Genomic DNA, 13,520 nt, shown 5'->3' with positions numbered 1-13,520 from the left:
GGGAAGTTTTGACCAATGTCTATATACGATATTTGACGATTTATGAGGGCACCATTTTCAAATGAATTGTGACCAAAAATCATGTTGTCGGTTTTTGATGCCACATTGATCTAGGGGCTAACCCAAGTGAAAAGAGCCAAACCTCATGAAAATCGGATGAGATTTGACCGAGTTATGGAGGTGGGAAGTTTTGACCAATGTCTATATACGATATTTGACGATTTTCAAATGAATTTTGACCAAAAATCATGTTGTCGGGTTTTGATGCCAAATTGATCTAGGGGCTAACCCAAGTGAAAAGAGCCAAACCTCATGAAAATCGGATGAGATTTGACCGAGTTATGGAGGTGGGAAGTTTTGACCAATGTCTATATACGATATTTGACGATTTTTGAGGGTACCATTTTCAAATGAATTTTGACCAAAAATCATGTTGTCGGGTTTTGATGCCAAATTGATCTAGAGGCTAACCCAAGTGAAAAGACCCAAACCTCATGAAAATCGGATGAGATTTGACCGAGTTATGGAGGTGGGAAGTTTTGACCAATGTCTATATACGATATTTGACGATTTATGAGGGCACCATTTTCAAATGAATTTTGACCAAAAATCATGTTGTCGGGTTTTGATGCCAAATTGATCTAGGGGCTAACCCAAGTGAAAAGAGCCAAACCTCATGAAAATCGGATGAGATTTGACCGAGTTATGGAGGTGGGAAGTTTTGACCAATGGGTATATACGATATTTGAGGATTTTTGAGGGCACCATTTTCAAATGAATTTTGACCAAAAATCATGTTGTCGGGTTTTGATGCCAAATTGATCTAGAGGCTAACCCAAGTGAAAAGACCCAAACCTCATGAAAATCGGATGAGATTTGACCGAGTTATGGAGGTGGGAAGTTTTGACCAATGTCTATATACGATATTTGACGATTTATGAGGGCACCATTTTCAAATGAATTTTGACCAAAAATCATGTTGCCGGGTTTTGATGCCAAATTGATCTAGAGGCTAACCCAAGTGAAAAGACCCAAACCTCATGAAAATCGGATGAGATTTGACCGAGTTATGGAGGTGGGAAGTTCTGACCAATGTCTATATACGATATTTGACGATTTTTGAGGGTACCATTTTCAAATGAATTTTGACCAAAAATCATGTTGCCGGGTTTTGATGCCAAATTGATCTAGAGGCTAACCAAAGTTAAAAGAGCCAAACCTCATGAAAATCGGATGAGATTTGACCGAGTAATGGAGGTGGAAAGTTTCGACCAATGTTTATATACGATATTTGACGATTTTCAAATGAATTTTGACCAAAAATCATGTTGCCGGGTTTTGATGCCAAATTTATCTAGAGGCTAACCGAAGTGAAAAGAGCCAAACCTCGTGGAAATCGGATGAGATTTGACTGAGTTATGGGAGTGGGAAATTTCTAATGTCTATATAGGATGTTTATATAGGATAGGGTGTACACCGGCTAGTCAGTCAGGACAAAGAGTTTTATAAAAAGAGATTGATTGTGAAATATTCTCTTAAGAATTTTGCGCTTTGGGCTTGCCAGTTTTTAACAAAAACATGGCTTCATTCGGATTTAGTTTCGGTTGATGTTTTGGCAACTAATTTGGTTTAAGCTACGGGAAGAAAATAAGTGGGTTCGAGCCATGCTCTAATCAAATTTTTAATACATTTTCCCTACTTCCTTCTATTATTATTATTTGCAACTAAGTCCACGCCAACTTTCTCGTCTGCAAAGCTACCAAAGCCACAAAGATATCAACAAAAAAATATAACAATTTACCTTGCGCCCACACTGGCACCTGTAAATGAATTTGTACATTCTCCCTCAATTTTTGCCTCCCTAAAAAAAATAAAAATCACTTTCAAACAATTTGAACAAAAAATATTTGTCTACGCGTCAACAGCGTCTAAAATTGTTTCTGCTTGTAAAAATCAAAAAGGACCGCAAAGTTTATTTAAGGCGCGAAGACACCCTCCCAACTGCCTCTGTCTCTGCACAGGAAACAAACTTTTGCCCCTAACGCAATTTTTATGCATATTCCACGACGAGGACAATTTCAACATGGGACACATTAGCGCCAGTGCGGGACGGAGGACTAACGACGCGGCCTAGCCAGGACATTACGCTTTAAATTTATGTGATTAATAAATTTCCATAATTTTTGGCCAGTGCCGAAAAAAAATGTAAGCAAAACTGCCTGCTAGGCAAATAAAGCACCGCACCGAGCAGAGGCCCGGAACTAGGCGCAGGCCGGGCAACAACAGCATATTACGGCCCCGTAACGAATCCCCAACATCATTTCGAGGCTGTCAGCAGTATTTCCGCCCGTCTCTGCAATCATTTCCGAGCATCGTGTGCTCAAACGGGAAGCTGAGATTGCCAAAGATGAAAATTAAAGATTGTCCGCCTAAATGGAGGGCATATTTCTTAAAAGCCGCGCAGAGTATGCAGATTTTTTATATCAGTTCCGATTGCGATTACCATTAATCGATTACAAATTTTCTGTTCTGTATATCGATATTTAAAATTTTAAAAAATTTAGATTGGATAGACCAAGGCATCAATTTTACAACATTTCTTATTATTTATATTCTTGGAACTATAATTAATTTTATTTTTTAGCTTTTCGTATTATATTATTATTTTAGTTGTAGTGACTGCACTTACCACATTTACCCCTCTCATTCAATTATTACTCTCTGATATACCCCAATTGCTTAACGCTTAGGGTATTTAAGCTGCGGTTTTTAAAGCATTTACGCACTTACTGTTCGGGTCCTTGCTTATTTTATTTTATTTTAGATATTTTCTTCATTGGGCTATGTATTAAAATAAATTTGCGCGCTTAGTCGCCGGCTTAGCTGGGAGCAGGGCGAAGCAAATTAATAAAAATTAGTTTGCAGGCCATAAAAAATTAGTCCAGCTTAAATAGCAAAAGAAGTTGGGCGTGTGGGCGTACAGCTGGGAGCACTCTGGCAAATTTATGACAGTTTGCGCACATCGCATAAATCCTGGCAATTGTATACGATTTTTAATGCTAGTTAAATCGACTGAAAATGACAGTTTAATGATTGACATGCGCCGCAGTTGCCGCTGCGGTCACGACTCAGCGGACAGAGAGCCAGAGCCAGAGACCCACAGCCAGAGCCAGGAGCTCAGCGTGTGGGTTTTCTATGGCAAGGGACAGGGTTGAGGGTAGCGGGCGAGCGGGTTCATGAAGCGCGCAAACGTTTCAAATGAATGTCAACTGTCTGCTCGAATGACGAATACACTCGTTAAAGGGCATACGCCGGAATGAGTACGCTTTACATGGAGCGTAACGCTGAGCTGAGTCGAGAGGGGCTTTTGCCACGCCACGCCCACTTGTCAGTAGCAGTAGCAGTAGCAGCAGTAGCAGTAGCAGTAGCAGGAGAGAACATCAACATCAATGTCAATGTTTATGACAGGCGCATAGGATTAGCGGGCCAACCAAATGGAACCGTTTCCCAAACGGGTTCGTATCGCGGGGGTTGAGCGCGAGGTTAACATTATGCAAAATGCGTACATGTGAACTGTTGCCTTATCAATCAGCGTCCATATTGAGAATGACCCAAAGTGCATTATGCAGGGGCGCAAAATGTGGACGTGGGGTGAAATATTTGCCAGTGCAGATATTTTTCAGCTAAATGCGGATATTTTTCGAGGTCGTCAGTTGGAAACTTTAACAAACATAGCTGTTAGAGTTGAACCAGCGGCTGCCCGCTAGCGAGTTCGACGCGCAGCACAACTAGCTTCATATCATAGCTCGTATTCAGTTTATTTCTTTCCATTATGTGGTATCTATATATACGGATAAATAACAGATACTTCAGAGTAAATTAGCCTAAGGACAGTAGCCTCTCCGTTTGTGTCCCCCAGCACAGTGCACTTAATACCATGAAATAATTTAATTCATCTATATTTAGCTACTTTATTAGATTTAGCTAGTTTTTTTCAAGCGACAGTTGGCAACACTTGTGCGTGGGTAGATCAACTGACCCAACGACCTCCCACTGCATTGAAGACCACACAAAGAGAGAGGGAGAGGGGGCAATGCCGCCGCCATGCCCGACTGCAATCATGACTACTGATTCCATTGTGGATAAGTGCAGCATTCCAATGATGAACGACGTCTTGATGCTCAATTGTCTGTCTGCCCGAGTCTAGCTCTGGCATGAAAATGACAAAAACGCACTTGAGACAAATTGTGAATTTATTTAAGCATCTTTTTCAAGTGCGCTCAAACACAATTTGTTTGCCCAGTCACAGTCGTAGTCGCAGTCGAAGTCACAATTGCTGCTCGTTGGAGCCAATTGTGAATGGCTTGGCGGGGGAGCCGTTTGATTCTAAATGCCAGATGATGATTAATTACGTGCAGTTCAAGTGGTTGCCAGGGGTCATCAAGTAGCTACACGAAAGCTGATCACCAACTGAAGCGAACTAAGCTCACCAAATTGGACAGCTCATCATTTTCTATGTGCAATGACATAATCTGTGCTGAAGAGCAAGAGGAACAAGCTCCCCTGCCACGTTTGCTGTGGGGTGCAACCGACTGTGCAATATCCTGTATACACAGTGTTGGGCAGAGATTAAACTAGACTAAACTCTGCTTGAGTCTAAGAGTGTAGCCCCTCAGCAGTGACAACTAGAAAAGATAGTCGCTGGTTCGAACCCAGACTTATTCTTTGATGTAATGTCTTAACATGGAATTTTAGATAATGCTATGAAAACTAACTGAAGTATATAAGTTAATCAAAGTAATATAAAAATAGTGCCGCTTTAGGGACATGTTCATTTAAGGGACATGTTGGGCCTGGCAGTCTCTGCTTAAAAGAAGCTCATCAGAAGTTTGTGTTTCACACAAAAGTCTTTAGCTAACATTTGTGTGGAGAGATGAACCTACAGCAAGATAGACTACACACAAAACCAATATGCTCCTCTTCACTTAGTTAACAGTGTATATAAACCGTGGGATAAACATCGCCAAGGTATCATTTTCATGTTCATAACAAGAGCTCTGAAGATTTGGCAGCCATGACAACCTGGCTGGCTTTTTATAGGGTTGCGAATCAGTCAACTGAAAAAACAAGCAGACACACGTGAACAGGCGCACGTCACGTCGGTGACCAGAGGAAAGGGCAACTGTAGTCGGTTATAGTGCAAGCCAAATTGCTGGCCGGCACTCAACACAAATTATAATAACTGTAATTACGTGCCACGCACTCAACGCAACAGGGGGAAAGGCAGCTGAGGGGGTGGCGGTGGGGGGAGAAACTTACGTGTTTCCTACAAATAGAATTTATGTCCCAAGTGCAGGACGCCCCGTCAGCAGACAGGCCGGCGCACAGCAACCCCTTGGCCTAGGTACAACGAGCCATCGAGTGGCTCGATACTTGGCAGCAATTTGGCATTGGGAATCTATACTTAGTTGCATGCCGCTTGTTGCAACTAGTCGCGAGGCGCGCTTGATAAATGAGGCCACGTGCCTTATCAGCAAAAGTAAACAAGCGTCGGACCCAACTTTGGACATGCCACATAAAAATAGACCGAGCGCAGATCACGTCGAGTGCCCAGAAAAACATCCCCCACTCTCCCACTCTCCTACTCACCCACCCATCCCTCCACCCCTGTCGCTGTACAGTGTGTCCTGTGATTATGCAGCCAGCCAAAATAGATGTGTGTTGAACACGAAAACCAATTTGTAAACGACAAATGCAGGCAGGGTGGGCGGGCAGACAATGTCTGACTGTGGACCGTGGCGCGAGCAGTGAGCAGGCAGGGGAGAGGGTGCAGGGACACGCTTATTTGACTGCCATTAATGCGACATGCTAACCAAATAATATTTAAAATAAGTGGCTACGCTCTACTCAAAGGTTCGCCTAGCAAATACCCCATATCGTAATTATATCTGATAGATAATTAAGGGAATACGTTTTTTTGATGAAAAACTTATTTCTGGGCATAAAATGATATCATATAAATGTTTATATTATAACATGATAGATGTCGCAGAAAGTGAATTGTCTAAGCGATCCATTTATTCGAATCTCTAAACTAGATGGTCGCTGGCTCAAATCACAGACTAAAAAATAGTTGCTTTAGACGAGGTATTTGCAAATTTATAGCTAAATATATGGTTATATTTAAGTAATATAAAAAGATCTCTCATTATACGACTTTGCCAGGAGTTTGAACCAGGTTCCTCTTTTTTAACAATCTCCATTGATGATGAAATTGTTTTAAGGAACTATTCTTATAATAATCCTTCTATTACAAACTACTCTACTTTTGCTAACATGGCCTTCGGCTAAAACAATGCTATATCCGTATATTAGCCGGAGATTTGAACCCGATTCCTCGCTTTTCACTATGTTAGGAAAATTATAAGTAAAGTTCTCAATCTATATTTCCTAGTAGGTAATCCGATTAGTATAAAACTAAATTACATTTATTAAAGAAACCTTTTGCTTAGTTCAACTATAAATTAGATAAGTACCTGAGTTTATATTTTATTTTAAAAAGTGTTTAGGTGATGTTTCGCCAAGCCTGTTCCTGTTGAAAATCTACCCTGGTTAAATATACCCTCTCTTTCATTTATATACAGGATATTGGCAGCAATAGTAATAATAATAAATACGACATTGAAAGCAAGTGAAAATGCGACAGAAGAAAGTATAGTAAGTATCTGCCACCCCGTTGCGTTCGCCCAAAGCCGCAAGGATCCCAAAGGACTTCGGCAACATGTCGACAGCGGCAGTCCATTTGAGCTCTGTGGGTTTTCCTATTCTTCTCAATCATTTCTCCTTTTCTTTGTTACCTTTACACGATTTTGTAGCTGCTATCGGGCTTTCATCAATTTTCGTTTGCGTTTTCGTTGCTTCTCTCATATTTTGGCAATCAGACAAAAGGTTGGCGCGCGCGCGTGTCCTGGCAGCGTTTTGAATTAATTTAATGCCAACGGATGGGCGCAGATGATGGCCATGACGTCACGGCGTCATGGCGTCGCGGCGTCAAGAGCAAACATCATAATTCAAAAATTTCATTCGAAAACATGACGTTTTCATTTCGGCACGCGCCCGCCCCCGGCCTTAGCTCCACCCCTGCAGCCTGAGGGGTTGACACAAGTTTTCCTATCTTTAGCTGAGCTCGCGGCTAGCTGCATTTTCATAATCATAATTCCATTTGGTCTTAAGTGCTGGGAAATTATGTTTATGTTTAGTTTAATTTGCAGTCTGCAGCTGAGACGAGGCAGGACGAAGCGAGCCCAAAGCCCGAAATGTTGTCCTGTCATGCAAAGACGAAACTAACAATCTGAAGCGTTGAATTGTTATTGCTTAGATACAATTTAAATGTGTGTTCGTGTGTGTGTGTGTGTGTGTGTGTGTGTGTGTGTGTGTGTGTGCGTGTGGCCAAGCGCAAAATTGCACAATAATGCAGAAGGAAGCGCGATCTATGTGGCATAAGGGTTGCATGCAACGCGTCGGCCAAAGGGAATGTCAAGTTCTTGGTGGTTATCCAAAGCGACCTGATTGATGACTCATGTGGCATATGCTGCTGCTGCTGTGACGGCTGTTTGCTCCTGTGTGTGGCATTTAGTTTAAAATGCCCCACCTGCTCTGAATGTCAGCTGGCTAATGGAGAGGCTTAGCAGCAGCTGCCAAAAGCTGACAGCTCCCTTGGGGAATTGCAGACTGTAAAGCCTTAAGCTTTAAATGAAAAGCCATTAAAGTGTCGATTTTCCAAAAACGAAAGAAAATGTCAGCATTAAAAATGAATAAAAATCAATTTAATAATTCAAGCTAAATGCCATACAATTAATGGCACAGCCACAGAGCCAGAGCAGAGACCACAGCCTTAACAGCAGGACCTCAAGGCAGCAGGAGCACACACACGCCCCCAGCAGCTGAGCCAGTGGAGCGGAAGTCGCTGATGCTGATGCTGCGCTGCGGCTGAGCCGGCGACCTGCTAAACTGCCAGCCATCAAAACCAATAAATTTTACGACGTGGGAAATTATGAAAAACGTAATTGAAGCGTACGGCAAAAGCCGAAAAGACGGCCGCATTTTGCTCATTTAGCAGAGAGAGAAAGTGAGAGAGAGAGAGAGGGAGAAAAAAAATATCTTTATAAAAAAGGCAAAGGTAAACCCACTGGCTATATTTTACCTGTAGGTGTAGACGGTTCCAAATAGGTGGGCGTTGACCGCTAATAGCATTCCTAATTGGTCGCTTTTCCGAGTACCGAGCACGAAGCGGCTGCTTTGATGGCCACACAATAACTTTTGATAGCCAGGACACACAGGTATTCAAAGGAATTTATTTAACTTAAAATATATAACTTTGGGTATCATGTTGATTGGATGGGGAGGACTGCAAAAAAATACATATATGACATAATTGAAGATGTATGGAAAATGAATTTAATTTATTCATATATCATATATGCCATTCCGGCTCCTCTGTGTTGATTACAACAGGCATCCTTAATTTATAGTTTTTCAAATAAATACAAATTAAAAGGATATCTCACATAGCCTAAAAGTTAAAAGCTGCCGAGCTTAGAAAGTTTCAAATTAAAGTTTTTCTTTCGCATTTGAATCTTTTCCTATTTCGACTTTTCCAATCAATTGGCAATGTCAAACTTTTGCTTATGGCCACAAATCTTGATAAGCTACGCACACACACACACACGCATACACGCACACAATTGTAGAGTTTATCGGAAAAATCGGTAAATAATAAGCAAAATGTCGCGTTTGATTTATGGCAATTGACGCCTTTTGAAGTAGGTGCCGGAGGCCTGCTCTAGCATCAGCCCAAAACCAAAACTCGGGATCTGTGTAAATGTGCCTTTAATGGCGCTTTGTCATCATCAACATTTGTCCTCATGCCGAGTGCGTAGTCGGCATACTAGGATATGATTTATGTCCTCGCCTTGGCACCCACGCCACACACACACACACATGTGTGTGTATTGGCATGTTTTTTTTTTTGGCTTTTTAGCCAACCACAAATTTTTGCGGCAAAGCATGAAAAGCCGCAGCTAACTTTTGCCCGCTGACTTGGCCTTAACTTTTTTCTCTTCTCCTCTGGCTACTTTCTGGCTGCCTTTTGTCGTTTGCCTAATGACAATTTTTCATGTCGTTTGTAACAACTCGCCCCCTCTTCCCCTGCCTGGCTTTTGTGCTTGCCTGATGCTTTGATAATAGTCCTAATCATAATTTATATACCGAATGCTGCCAACGCTTTGTATTTGTGCTTTTGGCAGTGCTCTTAGCTGGTCTTTTTCCAGCTTTGATTTATGTACTTTATTTTGTATTTAGCTGCGATTCAATCTTAATGTTGTAATGTCTTTGATTGTGCTTATAACGATTGCAGGACTTCAAAACTAACACAAGTTTAGCTTTAGCTTTAATTGCATTTTAAGTTGATGAGAACTTCACTAGCATTAAAGCAGAGGGTTTTATAGATTTGCCATTGAATATGTAACGCCTAGAAGGAGTATATATATATATTTGAGACTACATGGGATTGGACCTCTAGATTAAAAAGCTGCTGCAGTAGAAAACATTGGTTGGAAATTAGGTTATTTTCTGGAAAACTTTATCACTACATCAAAATATCTTCTGTATGGAAATGTGCCTTATTCTCAAGTCATCTTCGCCAAACTCAGCATTTACGAACTTCACGAATCTCCTGACATATCTGCTAAGCCGAAAGCCACATGTCCACAAGGGTATTCACTTTTTGCCAACCATTATTTGTTGTTTCTGCATGTTTCTCATTTGGCACTCATAAATCATATGCCTCTTGACATTTCAACTTGGCTTGCAATTAAAAATAGAAAATGCTTCAATTGCATTGTTTACATAAGCCAATTTGATTACGAACCGCTGACAATTGAATCGCAGGCCCCATCAATCAGACTTCAGACTGGGTTGCAATCTGTGCAATGCACTCGTTTGGCCGCCAAAATGCGAAATGTGGAAAAATGTGTAGAAAAATGTTGAAAAATTGAAAATGACAATTGCCAAAGACGGCGATGTCAATAAAGTAATTGAGACTGGCGACGAGCTAAACAAACAGCAGCAAAAGTGCTACCCAAAGGGGGTTGGCCAAAGGCTCAGACCGGCGCCGGGTCCGAGCTAGATGCGGGCTGCAGTTATGCAAATAGCACACTCACAGATACACAGACACACAATACAAGCTACAAGATACACTAACCAACACATCAGGGGCTGACTGACTAACTGAGCGAGCGAGCGAGCGAGCGACTGGCAAGCAAAATATTTACATAAGCAGCGCTCACATTTAAAAGACATCAATGCGAAAAAGGGTTAAATTGATGCGTTGAATTACCAAAATAAACACAAATACGAAAATACTTTCAGGCAGTCAAGCGGCAAAGGGTTGAGCGACAGGGGCGACAGTCGCGCGGGGCGGAGCGGGGGCTTAATTGGTCCGCTTTGTATCTGAAAGATACGCCACACTAGCTGACAACTCTGTCGCTCACTGCTTATGACAGCTGTCTGTTGACTAAGAGTATTCTTGTGTTTCCCCCCCCCCCCCCCCACACCAACATAAAATGTTGAGTACAAACGTTGCAATCGGCTGCAAGCGACTAAGCCATACCCTGTTCATAATAAACAGCAGTCAAAAGATCTCTGCCTGAGTCTAGGCTTCCTCTAAAGATCGCTGGTTCGCATCCCGGATTAATGTATAGTTGTAATGTCTAGACGAAGTCTATATAAGCTTACTCTATTCAAAATCTGACCTTGCAATTTTATACATGCCCACAGAATACCCTCCGGACGGACATCCAAATGGGCTATTATGCCTATCCACTAGACAGCATATTTATACACCCTGTCTAAGTAGACTTCAAGTCTGCAGACTTGGACAACTGACAAGAAAGACATGGCACAAAAATATACCCTCTTTTACACTCTGCACAGGGTACATTTATGACTGCCAAGGGTGTGGGGGCCAGGGGACTTCATTAGACATCGATTTCAGTTTATGAAATAGCATTTATATTTTCTTTTAATTTGCTCGCCCTATTGTACGACTGCCGGACTGCCCGCTGACAGCCGCATTTAAATTTGGCATTGTGCAGGACATTGTTGCCCGTGGATGGTTACCTTTGACGTGCACAGGTAGTCGCAGCAGCTGCCACAACGAAATTGACTTTGATTCGGGGCTGTCTGCCTGCTGCTGCCTGCTGCTGCATGTTGCGGTTGATATAGACGACATGGCGCGTCCTTTGGCAACGCTTCTCAAGGATACAGCAACAACAACAAAAAAAACTCATTATTTCTCGTTTGTTTTCAATTGCAACGTCATTAACTTCGCGTTGCACTATAAATTTTTGCCCTTGCCAAAAAACAAAAAAACCAAATGCATTTCTCGCTGAAGCGTAAAGCCGAACCATGTCTAGGTCTGGGTCTGGCTCGGCGTCTGTCTCATGGTTTCTAGGCAGGACACTTCAACGCGCACAATGGGCCGCCCGTCCAGACAGTCAGGCACTTGGCTTTGTTTTCCCATTTCATCATTCATTTTCAACCATTTTTTTTTGTATGTGTTCCGCATTGCTTTGTGCCAGTTTTTGGCATTGTTTCGCATATTATCTTCCTCCAACTGGCGCAGCCTTGAAAATTGGAAATGCAATAAGTATATGGCTCTGGAAAAGGTGTACTGCGAGGACAGGCTCATTGCTTTCCACTTGAAAATCGCATTAAGCGGATTTTTGCGCCTTTGTTTGGCCGCATCATCTTCATCCAACAGAAGGCCTCTCCTGCCTTGGCAATGCGATTATGGATGCGGGTGTAGTTGGCTTAGAATATTAGAGATACTGTTTCATGTGACTGGCGGCAGGGTATTAGATCATAGCTGAGCACAACAGAGACGCGCCCATAAAGAGCTCATGTGAAAAACAAGAAGATTAACTGGCCTTGCAGACATGTGACAAAGACGCGATGTTATGCAAGGGATCGATCGTTATAAGTAGTAGATCGATGCGGGTCGGCTTTCGTTTAGTTGGTAGAAAATGAAGGTTTGTACTAGCTGATTTTGGTCAAGATATCTTTTACATTTTTTGAGTTCCTAATAAGATTATGCTCTTATGCAAAGCTGGCTTCAGATATCCCAAGAAACGCAAGAGAACTTAATATTCGACCTAGAAAGTGTATAAAAATAATGCAAGCAGTTTTTAAGCTTGAAACTTTTTTGTAAACTCAAAGGGAATTTTTTTTTTACTATATTTACTTTATTCAACTCTGTGAGCTGCTTCAACCCAAACACAAATCAGGCTCAAAAATAAACTTAAAGTAGTCCGAGTTTTTGCTACACAAGAGCCAGCTCAGCCCAGCTCAAATCTTGATCCTGTAATGGCATATGTCATAATGTCCTTTCGGGATAACTCAATTTCCGCTGATTACCCTCATGAGCAGCATCAAACGGGCCACGGAACACGGGAACACGGGACGCTCTGTTTGCTGGCTGGAAAAACATTTTTATGTCTAAATTTCATTAATTCCAAACAAATACGTGTATGTTAAGGCCAAGGCGACCGGCGCCCATATCGAAAATTACTTCCTCTCCGACCCCGACACCAGCCGAGGCTGTTGTCTAGGAAAAAAAATATCAAATTTCCAAAAATTCACGGGCATAGGCATGGCAATATTTAAATGCAGCCCGGCAGCTGGTCGCGCCTTGTGCCCTTAACCCTGGGCCTTGGCCTGCCATTAATTCGAAAGACAAGCCAAATGCCTGTTTCGTCGCTTGAGTAAAAGGATAACGAGCCTGCGGAGCTCAACGGCCTAAATGCACATGTCTTCATTCTGATTACATGTGGCAGACATAAACACATACTATATCGCACACACACACACGTAGCAGACACGCCATGGCGCCGCGTTCTTGGTGCACCTTGCCATTGGTCGCGCCGCACAGGATGCGGCAAAATGAGACGCTAGCGCTGCGTGTCCTGCTCAGGCATGTGTTATATGTTATACATATATATTTCATTTATTTTTATTTTTTATGTGTGACATTGTCACTTGGCCCTGACACCTAGCAGCCGTCTCTGGTTGGGGTGTTGCCTGCCTGCCTAGACGACGCATCCTTTTTTGGAGAAATTGTCACACATTTGTTCCAGAGAAGCTCAGAAAGCCTCTCAGCCTGGCAGCTATTACATATGATTTGTGTCCATGTTTTGTAGTTCATTAATCTTAAGGGTTTTTCCGCTACGCATGGACCTTCAGTCTCAGTCTCTAGATACACTAATGAGCTCTTCGAGTGTGAAAGATGTGCATCTGAGGCAACGTCTTCTAAGTGAAGACAATGCCCGCAGCTTGTTTGACATTTATATAATAAATACTTGATTTCGACTTGTTACTAGCATATATCGTTTATCAAGCCAGTCAATGCCCAAGATCTATGCTTGCCATTGTTTTCTCGACTTATCGCAAAAATTAAAATACGT

This window comes from Drosophila virilis, chromosome 3, assembly GCF_030788295.1.
Source record: "Drosophila virilis strain 15010-1051.87 chromosome 3, Dvir_AGI_RSII-ME, whole genome shotgun sequence".
Lineage (NCBI taxonomy): Eukaryota > Metazoa > Arthropoda > Insecta > Diptera > Drosophilidae > Drosophila > Drosophila virilis.
Note: the sequence above shows the minus strand (reverse complement) of the source record.